Raw genomic sequence first — 17,897 nt, forward strand, 5'->3', positions numbered from 1 at the left:
TGGAGGGATGTGCCCTGGTGTTAGCAATTTACATTTTCCCTCCCAAGGGAAATATTATCTAAACTCACTATGTAGAGGTAAGTGGAAATAATTTATGTCTATAAGGAAGAGGAAGATGGGGCAGTGTTCTTGTGCAGCCTATGGCCACCTCCTCTGTGCTTGTCCAGATCCACCTGTCCTCGAACAAAGACAGGGCAGGAGATTCAGTTCCGTGGGTGTGGGGCAAGAGGGGCTTAGGGAGGCTGGGAACATATTCCTTTTTGTGCTCCATGTGATTTGTAAAGCCCTGAGGAAACCCTGGGTTTGAAGATCGTGAGCTGTGGTCCCTCTTCTGGAGTACACGGCTATTCTGCTAGTATCCTGTAGAAATTTAACAGAAAGAATTTGTGCTCACCCTAGACAATTTTAATGAATTTTTTCTCATCTTTTTTTAAAATTTATAAAAGGAAATCCTCTTGGTAATAGAATAATTTTTTCAAGGGGGATTTAAATAAATCATTGATACAGTTACTAATCTTACTATAGATAAATATGGCTTCTCCTATATGACTAAAAGCTCATGTGTCATAAGGTGCTTAAATTAGTATACTAAATTAAATTTTACAGCCAGTTTAAATTTTATAATGAAAGTCACTGTGAAGGAAAAATAACATACTTTAGAAAAATTCACTTGTATGACAAACTTTCTAAAAGTATGTAAATAGTCATTTTATTGAGATAATTTTGGACTTAGATATTTTTAGCATAAATTATTTATTTACCAGCATTCATTTATTTTTCAGGTCTGAATTTTACACACTCTTCAATAATCAATGGCATTGCAGAGGTTCCTTCTCTTAATTTTATTCTGTATATGTTTCCTTGAAGACTTATCACTCTCCAAATTAATCTGGGGGATTTCTTGGTTGTATAAATCAGGGGTCCCCAACCTCTGGGCCACGGAACAGTAGTGGTCCATGGCCAGTTAGGAACCGGACCGCACAGCAGGAGGTGAGCAGCAGGCAAGTGAGTGAAGCTTCATCTGTATTTACAGCCGCTCCCCATCACTCGCATTACCACCTGAGCGCTGCCTCCTGTCAGATCAGCGGCGGCATTAGATTCTCATAGGAGGGCGAACCCTACTGTGAACTGCACATGTGAGGGATCTAGGTTGCGTGCTCCTTAGAGAATCTAATGCCTGATGATCTGATGTGGAGCTGAGGCGGAGATGCTAGCTCTGGGGTGTGGCTGCGAATACAGATCATCATTAGCAGAGAGGTCTGACTGCACAGAGACCACAATAAATCAGTTGCTTGCAGACTCATATCAAAACCCTATTGGTGGGCTTCCCTGGTGGCGCGGTGGTTGAGGGTCTGCCTGCCAATGCAGGGGACACGGGTTCGAGCCCTGGTCTGGGAAGATCCCGCGTGCCGCGGAGCGACTGGGCCCGTGAGCCACAATTGCTGGGCCTGCGCGTCTGGAGCCTGTGCTGCGCAGCGAGAGAGGCCGCGATAGTCAGAGGCCCGCGCACCACGATGAAGAGTGGCCCCCGCTTGCCGCAGCTGGAGAGAGCCCTCGCACAGAAACGAAGACCCAACTCTGCCATAAATAAATAAATAAATAAAATTAAAAAAAAAAAAAACCCTATTGGTGAGTGGCAGGTGACAATTAAGCTGCATCTGGTGGCAGGCTTTATAGTGGCAAGTGAGTTGATGTACTTCAACTGTACAGCTGCATCTGGTGGCAGGCTTTAAGTCAGAATCCAACACTTATTTTAGTCTGCACATGGCCCACCCATTATTTTATTTACCACTTCCAGCTGCGCCTCTTTCCTGCACTGTGCACTTGTCTCAGTCACAGTTTTGGTAAGCCCACCAGCTAACCCTCGCCAAAACGAGTAAAAGACAAGCGTCGCTGGAGAGCTTCTTTGAAAAGGGGGAAAGATGCAATGATGAGACAGCAGAAGATTCTAAGACTGCCAACAAAAAGAAAGCTGCATTTAAAAGGAAATACCAAGAGTCCTACTTAAATTATGGGTTCATTGCAACAGGTGATTCACATTCTCCAAGCCCGCTTTGTATGATGTGTGGCGACTGGCTATCCAATGAAGCCATGAAACCTTCAAAACTGCTTTGCCACGTGGAGACCAAGCACCCTGCATTCAAGACAAGTCTTTGGAGTTTTTCAAAAGAAAAAAAATGTGAACAGGAAGGACAGAAGCAATTATTTGAAGGCCACCACTTCATCAAATGTGTCTGCAACTGAGAGCATCATTCTTAGTGGCTAACCGCATTGCTAAAGCTACGAAGCCCTTTACTACTGGTGAAGAGTTGATCCTGCCTGCTGCTAAGGACATTTGTCGTGAATTTTTAGGCGAGGCTGCAGTTAAAAAGGTGGCACATGTTCCTCTTTTGGCTAGCACCGTAACTAGACAAATTGATGAAATGGCAGAAGATACTGAGGCACAATTGTTAGAGAGGAGTAATGAGTCACCGGGTACGCAACCCAGGTTGACGAGTCTACTGATGTTGACTACAAGGCCACAATGCTTGTTTATGTGTGATATGCCTTTCAGGAGGATGTGCACGAGGATATGTGCACTTTTCTTGCCAACCAACACCACAGCTCTAGAACTATTCAAGTCTTTGAATGATTACATACCAGGAAAACTGAATTGGTCATTTTGTGTCGGTATACGCACGGACGGGGCGGCTGCCGTGACTGGACAGCTTTCTGGTTTCACTACTCGGGTCAAAGAGGTCGCTTCTGAATGTGAGTCTACGCACCGTGTCATCCATAGAGAAATGCTGGCTAGCCGAAAAATGTCACCTGAACTTAACAACGTTTTGCAGGATGTGATTAAAATGACCAACCACATTAAAGTACATGCCCTTAACTCATGTCTGCTGGCGCAGCTCTGTGAGGAGATGGACGCAGAGCATACATGTCTTCTCTTATACACAGAAGTGAGATGGCTTTCTACAGGTAGATCACGGGCCAGAGTTTTTGAGTTATGAGAGCCACTCCAGAGATTTCTTTTAGAAGAACAGTCACCATTGGCAACATATTTCAGTGACACAGAATGGGTCGCAAAACTTGCGACCCATCTGTCACTTCAGGGGAGAACAACAACCATGTTCACGTCGGCAGATAAAGTGGCTGCCTTCAAAGCCAGACAGGACTTATGGGGACGATGAGTGAACACTGGGATTTTTGACATCTTTCAAACATTAGCAGAGATTTTGAAAGAGACTGAGCCAGGGCCTTCTTTCTCCCAGCTGGTGCATGATCACCTATCTCAGCTTTCAAAAGAGTTTGAGCATTACTTCCCAACCACAAAAGACCCCCAGACTGGGAAGGAATGGATCCGTGACCCATTTGTGAATAAGCAGAATCGACCTTGTCCGTGCTAGAACAGGATCAACTGCTTGAGATCGCAAATGACGGTGGCCTTCAAAGTATGTTTGAGACAACCTCAAATCTCCGTACGTTCTGGATCAAAGTCAAGGCCGCATACCCTGAGATTGCCACAAAAGCACTGAAAAGCCTGCTTCCATTTCCAACATCCTATCTTTGTGAAGCAGGGTTTTCTGCAGTGAAAGCATCCAAAACGAGATCACGGAGTAGACTGGACATAAGCAACACATTTGGGGTGTCTCTGTCTCCCATCACCCCCAGATGGAACCATCTAGTTGCTGGTAAACAGGGCTGCCATTGATTCTGCATTATGGTGAGTTGTATACTTATTTTATTATAAGTGCACAATAAATACAATGTGCTTGAATCATCCCGAAACCATCCCCCCTCCTCCGACTCTTGGAAAAATTGTTTTCCACGAAACCGGTGCCTGGTGTCAAAAAGGTTGGGGACCGCTGGTATAAATTACGGCACAACATATGGAGACATTACTTACATCACTTTTCCTACTAAGTGGTATACTGTTTTCATTTCAATTGGTGGCAGTCCAAGAATCTCACCTACCCTAAAACTGTAACTCAATTTTACAAAATAACATTAGCCAATCAGGTGTCAAGTTTCCAGGTCTTTAGCTTTGAAGTGATTCAATTCCTGTATACAAAAAATACTTAAATTCCCAGCTTATGGTTTTCTGTATTATATTATTGTTTTGATTTTTAGTTTTTAAATTGAATAACATGGACTCTATATCATTCTTGGTTTTAAAATATTTAAATGAAATACCATGATAATGATTCCAGGTTAAAGTTTACATATACTTCTATTATAAAACTTACAGACAATACAGAATATATAAGAAGAAACTGAAAATCATCCATACAATAGTAACTATTATTAATTCTCTTAGTAACCATTATTTGAGATAACTAATCACTATTAAGCAACACTGCAATCGATATTCTTACATATCTATCGTCACACAATTATATAAATTATTTCTGTGAAATAAATTATTATTATCATTATTATTACTGCTGGTCCAAGAATATGCATATTTTAAATTTTGATAATTTTGACAGATGCCTTTCCAAAGTATTGTATCAACTTACAGTTCTACTAAAATTGTACAAGGTGTAGCTTCCCTATACCCTGGTCAGCATTGGGTGTCATCAGATAGTTTAATAGTTGCTGAGCTGATAATGAAAGAATGTTGTTTTCTAGCTCTATTAATTTTCATTTAATTATTGTAAATGAAGGTAGAAAATAGTTTTTCACTGTCAGAAAAGTTAGGCAAGATAGCTTTGTTACTGGACCCGTAATAGAAGTCCAGTAAAAGTTTTTGAGAAAATGAGTGTTTGGTCATGTTTAGGTCATTTTAACTTCTATATAAATGCTTCAAAAGAAAAAAAAAAGTTTGGTTTTATCTATATTTCTCCATAGAAAGAGATTTAACGTCCTCTTAATTACCAATTCCAAATCCAGGATCCAGTTTGAGCATTTGTCAGCCTTGTCTATGTAGTGTTTATAGTTTGGTAACTTGACAGACATTTTGTTGTTCTTGTCCAAACCTTTTTTTTACATTTATGTACTTTTTAATGATAGGTACATGATTTTCATACTAACAATTCAATTACTAAAATATAAGCTGATAATGACATAGCCAATTAGAGAAAATTCAACTTCAATGAAATCTTGCTTATAAAAAGTCACAAGGAAATATTATACAGTGAGATGCTTGATTTCTTTCTTTATTACAGCATTAGTATGGAGAATGGAGAACAGATGCTCCCATTGGCACTGCCTTTCCTTAGCAGTTTAATGAGATTCTTTTAGTTTATACATCATTCTTTGACCACACTCCACCAGAAACTTCAGGTACAAAAATTAGCCATCACACATCAATTAGGCAGCACACAAAAGCTGACAATTACACTTGTGCCTTGATGTTCTAACCAAAAACATATCAGTGGAGAGGCACATGATAAAACAGCCAAAATAAATTAAAATTCATACACTTAAAACACATACATATACATGCACATGCACACACTCATGCACACACATCATTAATGTAAAATTACTGGCATAAATTTTAAATTTAAAAATATCAACTCACACTTTTTGTTTATATGGTTAAAGCTATGATTCTAAAATAAATCTCAAGTTGACTTTTGATGAATGTGGAATGATAATTATTTTTAATTTTTAAAAACAACTTACAGAATTTCTTTCTGTAAAGTTCTCCTCAATATCTAGAACGGTTTCCAATGATTTTTTAAAATTTCCTTTTATTACATTTATTTAAAAATTGGAATCACTAGTTTTTGTGAAATCTTAGATGTTATTATATTCATATATTCTGATATCCAGGAAAGAGTAGGTATTACTGAAAAACCAAGGACTATGGCTTCCTTAATGGAGTATTATTTGGGGCTTTTCTTCCTTTTTTGTTGGTAATCAAAACTATCATATAATAGAGAATGGAGGTCACTAATATGACAAATAAATTAAAGGGCAAATAGTAGACAAGAAAAACTATTTTCATCATTTACAAGTGTTAGAATTCTAAGTGTTTAAAAAATTCTATTCAGTATTTTGAAAATAGAGCAATCCATTAGAAAAATGGCCAAGGGACATGAACAGGAACTCACAAAGGAATATACATAAATGAGTAATAAACACACTAAATAACATTTTAACTTCATTATTAATAGAAATCAAAACAAAATGCCCTATTTCATCCATAAGATTGGAAACCATAAAAATAATGAGAAAACTTAATGTTGGTCAGGTGGAGATATATGGAATTATCTACACCTTGCTGGTAGAAGTTTAATTTTACAATCTTTGTTGAGATTAATTTCATAAAATATCTCAAAAGTCTTAAAACATTCATACCTAACATCTCTGCTTCTAACCATTAGGACAAAAGAAATGAATGATCTATGTACAAGGTTGGCTATTATAGTCAAACTTATAATCACTGTGATGTACAATAAAAACACCTAAATATTTATGGGTATTTAGGAAAGAAATTCTAAGCAGCTTAAAAGATTAAGCTAGGTCTCATTTCACTGATATGAAAAGATATATCCAAAATATACGCTTGAGAAAACCATGTACAGTATGATCCCGTTAGTGTTATAAAAGGACTTGTATATTTATATATGTATATTCATTTTTGTCTATATGCCTGTGTGATGTTTTCTATGCATAGATATTTTCTAAAAAATGAGCAAGAAAGTGTTACTGATGATTATGACAGCCATATGGTGGTCAGTGTGATACGGATTCTGACGGGGAAGAGAATTTTAATTTTTAGTTATACCCTCCAAATAATTGGACAGTTTTGGGTTGAGCAACTTACATTTATAATAAAAATCTCCTATTTTAAAAAAGTTTTTATTATAACAAAAAGGAGAAATGATATTTGCTTTGCTCCACCCCACGTTATTTTCAAGGTGCCTTATTCTACCTTTTCTTACCCATAACTGTAACAATATACCTAATCCTTCACTTTCTAATCTATTGTATCTACTTCTTTGTAGAATTACACCAAATTATCATCTCTCTTCAAGAAAAATAAAGCATTTTACAATGTGCACTTTCATAATGCCTTATTCAGTTTCTTCTTTAGGTTAGATGAGCTCAATTTCTTAAATGCTATGGTTTCCAATCTCTTCAACATTCTAGTCACCCTCTAGGTGTAATCCACCTTTTCAGCAACTCTTAAAACACAGCCTACAGAACTGAATATAATATTCAAGACACTGTCTGAGCAGTTCATATTATAGTGAAACTATTATCACCCTGAACTTGACTCTCTACCTCTATTAACGCAGTTGAAGAATGCATTAACTTTTTAAAGCATCTGTTAACACCATATTGGCTCATATTGAGCAGGTAGGCAAATAAAACCACAGGAATTTTGACATAAATTTCTTTATCCTGTAAATGTGCAATAAACAGGACTTTATAATAACTCAGTAAATTTTCATTTTATTAGTTTTAGCCCATAGTTCCAACCTGGAGAGATCTTTTTTCAGGCATGTGGCTATCATCTAAACTAATAGCCACCCTTTCTAGCTTTGCATTACCTGCAAAAGTGGTAAGCATTTCTTCTTTCATCATTCTAACTACTGAACAAACTGCTGAACAAAAGAGAGCCAAGTGGAGAATCCCCATTCCAGAGATCTCCATAGAGCTTGGCATCAATCCATTGCTAGATACTCTTCGGATAGTTGTTCAATTAGTTATAGATTAGAGGATTGCTCATATTTTCCCATTTTGTCCTTAAGAATATTAAGAGAATCATCATGAAATGTGTTGTATACGTATAGATATGCGTTTCTCAGCAACCATTTTACGAAGCATACATGATATACTGTTGACACAAAGGAACAGAATATGGCACCACTTGGTCTGACTTCTAGGGATATAAATCCTTGACTCTGTGGATCTGAACTTCCCATATCCTGTTTATTTAACCAGTTTCAATGAGAACTGTATTGTCTTCTTAATTCTATTTAAATGGATCCATTTTAGTTGTATGTCTCTCACATTCAAAGTTTATGAGAAACAATTATTTATGTGATGGACAGCGGCATGTAGTAGTTAAAAGCAGAGACACTAGAACCAAAGCTGCCCAGGTTCAAAATCCACCCCACCACTTACTATCATGTAACCTTGAGAGAATTACACAAACATGCTGTGCCTTGATTGCCTTATCTATGAAATAGTGATAATAGTGTGTCTCTCAGAGGGATTAAATGAGTTAATACATCTAAAACGTTAAGAAAAACCCCAGGTACCTAGTAAGCTCTAAGTAAGTGTAACTATGAATATTATTATGACATTTCAAAGGAAAAATATGGTGTTATATTAACTGTAAAGCAATAATTCTGACATGCTATGTTTCTTAAATTACTTAGTTCGGTGCCTTACAAAGAATGCATTTATATATACTTCTACAGTCCAATACGTCTATCCACTCACTAAAGTAGACTATAAGAGTTTGCTATTATTATTATGTTGAAATAATTGTGTGACTGCTTTTGTAAACTCATAAGAAAATTATAAGGCCATTGGCTGGTTGGTGAGAGGATCTGTCTGGGACTCTGACCATTCAGGGGTCAGGTAGAAACCTATACCCTCACCCACATACTTTCCGCAGCTCCTACCATGCTGACCTCCGTATCACTGGTGACACTACAATTCAGGACTAGAAAATAAGGTATGGGTCAGATCCCTCCAGCATAGCTGGTGGCTTCCTCGTTGTATGGTTTCCCCAGGGGACTATCTCTGAACACTATTCTCTAACACACCTTCTTACCTGGCCCAGTCTCCATTAACTCTGGTCTTTGCTTTCAGTCACCCCACTCGAGACACTGGCAACCTAATAGTTCTTTCATTTCCAATATTATCTTGTCTGGAACATAAGACTTCCTGTTTGCTTTTGTTCCTTTCTCAAAATCCTGACAGTCCCTCCACCTCACATCAAAACCAACACGAGCTCAATTTTGAACATTTCACTCCTTTGGAAGGCCAGCTGAATTAAGACCAGAGTGGGAAAAAGAAAAGAGGAAAAAGCCTCTTTCTGACCCTTAGCAAGTAAGAATAGATGTTACTCTGACAGTGTTAAGCATTACTACATTCATTCATCACATAATGACTGAGCCATAAACACCATGATAGTTGGTACAAACACTAACTAAATAGAATTTAATGTCAATTCTCAAGGAAATTAAATTCAGCAAAAGAGACACCAGCAATTAAAGATACTACAGTGTGATAAGTGCCATAAAAGCAAAGAGGATGAATTCATAATAACTAAAATAATATGAGTATGTCCTTTCAAAATGATCTCTATTTACAAAAGCAAATGTCTTGATTTTGTGATGGACAGAAAAATCAATTCAACAGAATCAGATCTATTTTCTGATCTAATGCCCTGATCCTTGAAGTATGTTCCCTGAGCCAAGAGTTTATTAGAACTACAAAATCTCAGGCCCCACCCAGACCTACCAAATCAGAATCGGAGCGTTAACTAAATCCCCAGGTGATTCATGAACACATTACAATTTGACAAGCACTGTTCTAAAGCAAAGCTTGGCTCACAGAAGCAGTGGCTCAGACCTGGCTCCTATCTACACAGGCTACAGGAGAGTGAGTTGGAAACTCCTTGTGGGGAGGGAAGAAGCTCATTCATCTAATGCTTAACATGCAGTAGGTACTCAATAAATGTGTGTTGACTGAAAACATGAGTGGATAACTAAAGGAATGAATAAAAGCATTAATGAGTAATATTCTTAATATTTTTTGAGCACGAAAGTGGAGAGGGAGGAGAGAGTAAAGTAGTAACAAAAGAAAGGTAATCCAGCATGTTAAGTCAGTCATTTTTAAATAATACTTTGGCTATTGTCAATCAAATTTAAAAAAAAACTAAAAACAACGTACAAGCTGAGGGCACTCCAGTGCTAAAGAAATTTGAATTTGAATTTTAGCTTAATTATATTTCTTAGTGCAGGGAAGTTTTTGGTAACATTTTTAGGTTTTATCCTCTTTACACTTAACTAATTAAAAATAATAAATTTATGCTAGAGTAAGGCTTTGTTATTGGTAATTTCCTAGTCACTTAAGTCAGAGGCATGGGATTCAAGGTGTCAAGATCATAACAAACACTCAGTTTGTTCTAACATTACATATCAACAAGTATTACATGCACTAAAAGCCATAAAATCCCAAAGAGCCACATTGAATTGATATGCGCTGAAGGGAGGGGCAATTAATTCCAGGATGAACCAAAGCACAAATTTTTATATTTCATATGCTAAAAGAATAGAATGGGAAGAAATCTGAGGCTTTTGGTAATGAAAGGAAATGCTTCCGGAAAAATATAGGGAAACATTTAGAATTAATTGCTTGATTCTAATTAAAAGAATATGACCTTTTAGAGGCACAGTAGTTACTGAAACTCTGATTTTATTTGCATACATTAGTATGAACATAACAACTGAATCTCTAGATAAAGGTTATTCTCTGTCCCTAAAAGGGACAATCTTTTCCCGAAACACAATTGTTTAACTTCCTGTACCACAAATCAGTTAAACCATGTCCCTAGTTTTACAGCAACATGAAAATTGCCAGGACACTTGATATTATCAACTTCAAAAACATCTCAGAGTAGAAATGTGGAATAGCCTATAATAGCAGCAGATACAAGTATATTTCTAGCTTGTCAGCTAATATACTACAAATGACCCCCAGTGGCACCTGCATACTTGAACCTTAGGTACAATGTAAGAGGAATGTCATATATTTTCAGACACTGGTAGACTGCAGCTAGGAACTAAGTTTGTTCTATGTATCTTTAGCCAATAGAAAATGTACAAAAATTATAGAAAGGCAAAAGTTCAGCTCATCATACAAAGAACTTAAAACAACCAAAGCCATCTAAAAGTGAAAGGTTGTCTAATTTAGTTCGTTTGCTTATAGAGGCAGAATTTTTTACCCAGAAATCGTTGTGATACTCTGAAATGTATCCGTCTATTGACTTTGGACAAAATAAATGCTGAGTTTAATTCCTATTCTTGAAGTATGATTGCATCTAGAACATAAAACTGAACATTTTGCCCACCTATTCTAGATCAAAAAAGCCATAGTTTGTCCTCACCTCCTGTGCCACATGGAAGAAATGTTCTTATTTATTAAAAATGCATTACTTCTCTATCCTCAGTCTTCATGACTTCTTTCGATTACACGGCTTGATAACGTGATAAATAATGGGCCACTACCTCACTGTGCTTTCCTTCTCTCTCCTTGTCCCAATCGTGATTTAAGGCCCATATCTCACAATAAGTGCAAATGGGTGACTTCATATCTAGAAGATGATTTAGAAGGCTCATGAAAGACATGTGTTCATTTTTTGGGTTGGGGGGCTGGACTCTGAAACATTCTCTAGACGAGTAATGGGAAAGAAAGGTCCCCTTCAGTCACAAGACTTAAAGACTGAGTAAAGAACTTCTATAACAAAGACTTTCAAAATGATTGATTCCTAGTCTTATGTAATTCTGCAAATCCTGGATGAGTTGTGTACCTTTATAAATTATAGAGGCCAAACGTGTTCCCTTGTTCCTCCTCCTCCTCCTCCTCCTCCTCCTCCTCCTCCTCCTCTTACTTTCTTCCTCCTTTTTGAAAGGTGATTGCTGGAAAAATAAGAGAAAGGAGGAAGAGGGAAACTGAGTTTTCTCTCTCTCTCTCACACACACATACACACATACACACACACACACTTTAAAAAAATATATTTCCAGATAATAAATGTCACTCTTTACCATGAAGTTAATGAGGCAATAGAAAAGAGAGATTTGCAATTCCATAGAGCCTAATTTGGCCTTTGAGAGTCTCAGCATCCACATGAAATTCATATCAAGATTCTAGTAGATCTATCTACTAATAATACATTTAACATATAAATGGTATTGACAGCAAACTCTTCCAACATCACATTACTGATATTAAAATTTTTGTAGCTACTTATATACTATATCTACACTTGCTTTTATGTAACACATGGTACTTTTTCATCTCATAGTGATTATTCAAATACTTGAATCACAAAGGATGGTTATCTAGCTGCACTTTCAACAGAAGAAATCAGACAGTGAAGCATTCTCACTTATATAATAGTGCTTCATCTGACAGAGGCACAAGTAGGTCAGGAACAAATTACCTAAGTTTCTTTTTTTTTCTTTTGGTGCAGGTGACAGCAAACTCACCCTGCAACTTGAGGAACCGTTAGGCAACCATTGTTGATCTCCTATGTCAATATCCAAAAAAAGCACTTTGAGAAAAGTTCCATTTCAATTTTAATGTGCCTTGGAGACTAAGACAACCTGCAATTAGACTTACAAAAACTTGGAAGCTTATAAACCTAAGTACACAGGCTAAGTTTTAGAACATACAGATGGCATCTATGGTGATGGGTCCCAAAGGAATCCAACTTCCAATTCAAATTTGTCAGAGAGATAGGAATCTACAGGCAAAATCAATCCATTAATGAGGGTATTGTTTTCAATCCCCAATACCTTTTTCATAGCATTAAATAACACTAATTCCTTTTTTTTTTTTTTTTTTTAGTGTCCTGTAGGGGTTGTTAACAAGAGTCAAAAAGTAGGTAAACAAAAGACAGAAAGTGGAAAAAAAAATTAGTGAACATTAACACAAGTGCTTCCAAAGCAATGTATCCAAGTGAGAAAGATGCCCAACTCTAAGACAAATGAAGGATATGGGTAGAGTGTGGAGGTTTTCAGCAGACAAATATTCACACTGGTCTTATAAAGCAGATTATCTTACATATTTATAAAATGTACTAGTTTGCATTTTCCTCACGCTACAGTTTGAGAAACATAACATATTTTTATAAATTTTAAGATAGCATCGTATAATGGAAAAAATTCATGGACACTCTTCTTGTAACTGGAGTCAAATAAACTTTGGCTCCTCACTGTATTGCCTTAAGAAAATTGTTTGGCCTCTCTGAGTTTCCTTTCACCCGTTCGCAGAATGAACTAGGAAAACTTAACTCACGATTCTGCTGAAAATTAACTAAAGCAGTATGCATAAATCTTCTAACACAGTGTCTGTGATGTTGTAGATGCTTGAGAAATATCGATAGCCTCTACTCCCTCCACTTCTCTTTATTTCAATTCTTTACTGTCTGCTAAGAAATTCTCCTTGTCTGCATTAGGCTTCAAGCCTAGGAGGATTCCTCACCATGGTGTTACTCATTTGCTCAAGGAGTTTCTGAGAATACACGTAAAGAAACTATGTTTTGCGTCAGTCAAGCTGCCATTAGGGGAGGAGGGATGCAGGGGAAAAAATTAACTATGAAGTGTCTCCCTTAGGGAGACACAAATTCACCTTTTACCTGTTACAACTGGTCATGTTCAATAGCCAGAGTTGATCTTTAACCTATCGCTAGAGGGAATCAGCCAAAACACCTGTTAGAAAATACTCTATTCTAGAACATTCCTGCTCTCAGTAGCTACTATGTTTATGCAAGAACACAATTTATGTAAGTATTAATCCTTGCCCTGTGTTTCCCCTACTGATGGCTGAACAGCTTAAAGAGAGAGAGGTGTGATTCAAATATTTTTTCCTAATTAAAATATAGTATTTTTAAAAATCCATCAACAATCACAGTAGTTTAATTGACATTAATTACTAGTTGACAATCCTCTTAATGTTGATGGTGGTTGATTTTCAGTCCAATGACTTCACCACCAAATGAGGCTCTTTGATCACACAGAGTCACACATATGGTCCGCAGAGCCTTAAGCATAGTGTGTAGCTTCCAAGGAGTCACTTATGAACAGAAGAAAGAAAGCGTAAAAAATTTCATATAAATGTAAAATAACTAACCTCTCTGAGTAAGCCCCAAAGAATAAGCTTCATATTAGATTTTATTGTTTTTTGCCAAATTTGGAATTATGCATTTATTAGCTAGTGTATGTAGAACATGCATGAGATGATGCAGATTCAGCTTTTCCAAAGCCTAGGACAGAGAAATTATAAATTTTATTATCTCTTCAATAGGCTTTTTAAGGAAATAGATGACCTGCAATTTTTTCCCCCAGTAACCTTGAATTAAAAATCATTCTTCACTCAATGCCCAAGTTTTTGAAGAGTATTCTCTAATTTCTGTAAGGACATTCAGTTTATTCATAACAAGCTTGATGCAACATAATTAATGGCCTCTGCTAGAAAATGTCCAAATGCCTGAAATTTAGGCAGCTAACTTTCTATCAGGCTGCTGTGCTCTAGAGATATAATATTTATAATCCAACTTGCTGATCAAGAAAGCCAAAATAAGATTTTAATTGAAACTTCGATGATCCATCATGAACTATAATCATAAATAAAACTAACATCTTTTATGTAAGATCTTTGGTTACAACTAAATGAGGCTTTCGGCTTTGACAAACTCAGTTCCTTTACTATATTAAAACATATATATCAGGGTCTGTGATTAGGTCTCTTCCTATTAAAAAAATGTTATATTCTCAAACCGCCATATACTACTGAGAAAATGGCACAATTTAATAAAAAAAAAAAAAAATAGAAGTGGCAAGCTATGTTACTATCATCATCACATTTGCTTTTCTGCAATATTTTGTGCAATCATTAAAAGCAAGGTAACAGTAATATTTTAGCCATCTCAATACCTAGAATATTTCTATTACTTTGGCCAGGAACATTTTCCTAGGATGACTGGTTGACAATATCCAAAGGATAATTTCAGGTCCTGAAGAATTAAACACAGGTCTATTTTTATGAGGTGGGACAGATTGGAAACCATTCTTTTTGCCTGTTCCAGTGAAATTGGAAATGAAAAGAATGTGTGTCAGATGAGGGACGAGTGTCATGAACCCCATCTGAATTATATTTTATGCCCCTCTTTATAGCGTAATGTTCAACTATATCCATTTTCCTGGCAGTATTGCACCCATCAAAAACAAGTTATTGACACTTATATCTCATATATAAATCAAGTCAGGCAGACAAAGCAAAGAAGGTGGTTTCAGAGAGATTGGATGATGGAGTCGAATAATGTATTTGTTTTTCACCTCTAGGATATCACTTTAAGACTATCCTGAAACAATGGCACAAAATCATTCCAATTACATGATCTTAAAATAAGACATAAAGCAAATTCCGGTGATCTCATTCTGTCTGGTGTGTCAAGAGTTGACAGCACAAAATTGAGCAGAAATAGTTTAAATTTAGCAGTCTTCACATATGTGTACAAGGGCTGAGAGCAGAAATTGGATTTGCTTCCGTGGAGTCAATTAAGAAAGACTCAACGAGAGCAAGGGTTGAAGAGCACTGACAGGGCACTGGGAATTCTGTGAATATTGACTGGCACTGGGTCGGGTAAAAATTAAGCAAAGCATTCTGGTTTCTGACATTAATTTTCTCCAACCAAGAAATTATGCTAATAGATAAATGATTATATTACAAAAATAATAATAACGATGATGATAAAAGACAAATGTAATAAAGAGACACGTTCACCAGTGAAGAGCTACCAAATGGCTATGTCAGTTTCACTCTTATTTTTAAGATCGCTGGTCATAGAGTTTATTTCACACAATTCTTCTGCTGGGAATCTAGCCATCACACCTCATTCCATTTCATGGTGTTGTTCACATAATATTTGCTCTGCTCTTAAGAATTCAGAGGCAGCTAAGAGGAAAGCAAAGTTGTTTTTCTTTATCGTACTTATGGCAAATTATTTAGCCTACTCTGGCTTACTCAGCGTGTCATTCACTTTCCTTCCCTTGCCTATCAGTTCTGAGATTTCAAATGTTAGACAGGAGTCATTTGTGTCATTAGCAAAGGTTTCCATGAAATGAAAAGCAGTGAGAAGTTGTAGTGGGGAGAATACGTTAATCAAAACAAATCAACACCTAAGTCTGCTGTTTGATGCTTATTTTATTAAAAGCTGCTAGATTAGGAAAGAACTCCCAAGAAGAAAAATGTAAAATAAATTTGCATTTTAAAGGATTATCGGAATCTCAAATATCTTCAAATTCTACAGTCTTTGGAAGGAAACAATTAAAAGTAAAGCTAAAAGTGAAGCAACTTTTATACTCTCTCCCTGTGGCCTAGTTTTCTTTTCTTTTGTCCCATAGAGAACATATTTAAAATGAACATATTGGTAAGAATCTTGAAATACATTATTTCAGGAAAATATTAAAAGCAAAAATATGAGTAAGTTCATCTTGCAGTAATTGGTATCTCATTTCTGATTGCAAAGTAACATTTTCCAGATTTTGTTTTGCTTTTTTTTTAACACAATTGAAATGCACGCCATAACCTTATAAAGAAGATGAATATTCCTGCCATTCACTTAGCAAGAAAAAATAGAAAGTATGGGTTAATGAAAAAACGAAGAGGAAACTACATAGCTTGTGCACTTAAAAATCTATTAAAGTGTTAGAATTTGAAGTGCTGTTGTAAGTACCCAATCTAACAAACTTCCAGTACCCAGAAAGAATTCTTATCTGTGGAAGAATATATTTAATGTTTAAATTTTAGGCTTTTGTTTATATAATGTAGAAAATCATTATTCTGAATTCATGACTTTGTCCTAAATTTTTACTCTCCAAACTCAACACTTTACTCAAACAATTAGAGGCAAACTCTCCTCTGATGGCTCTGAAATGCTGAATCCCTGATGGTTCTGAAACCTTATATTTTCCATTGTAACTGGATGAACTGCAACTGGGAACCAGAAGGCAAAAAGGAAGGCTTTCTTCTCCATCTCTAGGGAACACAATCTTTTCTGCCAACTTCATTCTGCTTCCCAATGTCAGAACAGAACAATGGCTGCTCTGGTTGTACAATAGCCAGTAGCAATCCAACTGACAAGAGCAGGGGTGGCAATCTCAAATGACTACAGGTATCAGGCAGCTGACAAAGTAGGTGGGGCAGAGGAAGAGAACATGGCTTCAAATCAGCACCAGCTGCTTTTCATCTTATGGCAATATAGGACTCTGTCCCGTCAGAACTTTTATTCTTCAAGAGAAGTCAGAATTCTAATTTTTTGTACGTTTCAAGTCACCCGATTTTACAATGTTGGCAATTTTGAAAGAACACAGTTCAGACTAAACTACACAAGTCCAATGAGACAACAGACATAAGTTAGGAATTGGAAATGTGGAGGAGGAGGCCACGAGGCAAAACCAGTAGTCATGGAAGAATATAGCTATGCCCAGAGACAAAGCACCAAAGTGGGGACCAGTGGGGAAGAAATACTGGACTTTCCTCTCTTCCATCATCTTATCTCCTGCTGGAAGTTTTCATTGGCTAATTCTAAGAAGATTATCCAGTGACAGAACCCAGGTGATATAAACAATGGATGTAGAAGAGCAAACAGAATAACCGGCACACTTTAGTAGACAGTATACCATTACTTCCAGGGCAGTACATCTTTTTATGGATGGATGAATAGATGAATGGATGGAAGGAATAAAGGATGGATGAAATAATGGTGGTGTGAATTAAGAACTTGGACATCGTGTGTAGTCTTTCCAGATTTACACTGTAGCTACCCCTCTATGTAATGTGTTTTGGATTGGTTCCTCAATCTGTAAAAAGAGAATAATGAGAGCATTTACATCATAGGATTGTTTTAAAGATTAAATTCATTAATACACGTAAAGTTCTTGGAGCCATGCTTGACAGATCATAAGTCTCCGCTAATCATTAGTTATTTTAATTACTTGCTCTGTTTCACTTGGTCAAATGCTTCTGATGGGCTGGCCTATTGGCCCAGCATAGAGTCAGATTTAAAACGGAATCAGAGGTATTGACCAGATGAGTCTGCTGGGTGTGAGTTCCGAAAGGGTAGCTATAAAAGATACTTTTATTGTGATACCCATCTTCACTGTTGCCAGCAAAGTTGTGACACTTTGGGGATGCATTGTATTTGGTCA

At 36.7% G+C, this 17,897-nt stretch overlaps 1 pseudogene; it reads left to right on the plus strand.

Moving 5' to 3' along the window:
• Positions 1–3,419: 3,419 nt before the first annotated feature.
• The window catches only part of LOC137774077 (alpha-N-acetylgalactosaminide alpha-2,6-sialyltransferase 6 pseudogene), a 137,495-nt pseudogene continuing 123,017 nt past the window's right edge, over positions 3,420–17,897 (plus strand).

This window comes from Eschrichtius robustus, chromosome 12 (genome assembly GCF_028021215.1).
Source record: "Eschrichtius robustus isolate mEscRob2 chromosome 12, mEscRob2.pri, whole genome shotgun sequence".
NCBI classification, from domain to species: Eukaryota; Metazoa; Chordata; class Mammalia; order Artiodactyla; family Eschrichtiidae; genus Eschrichtius; species Eschrichtius robustus.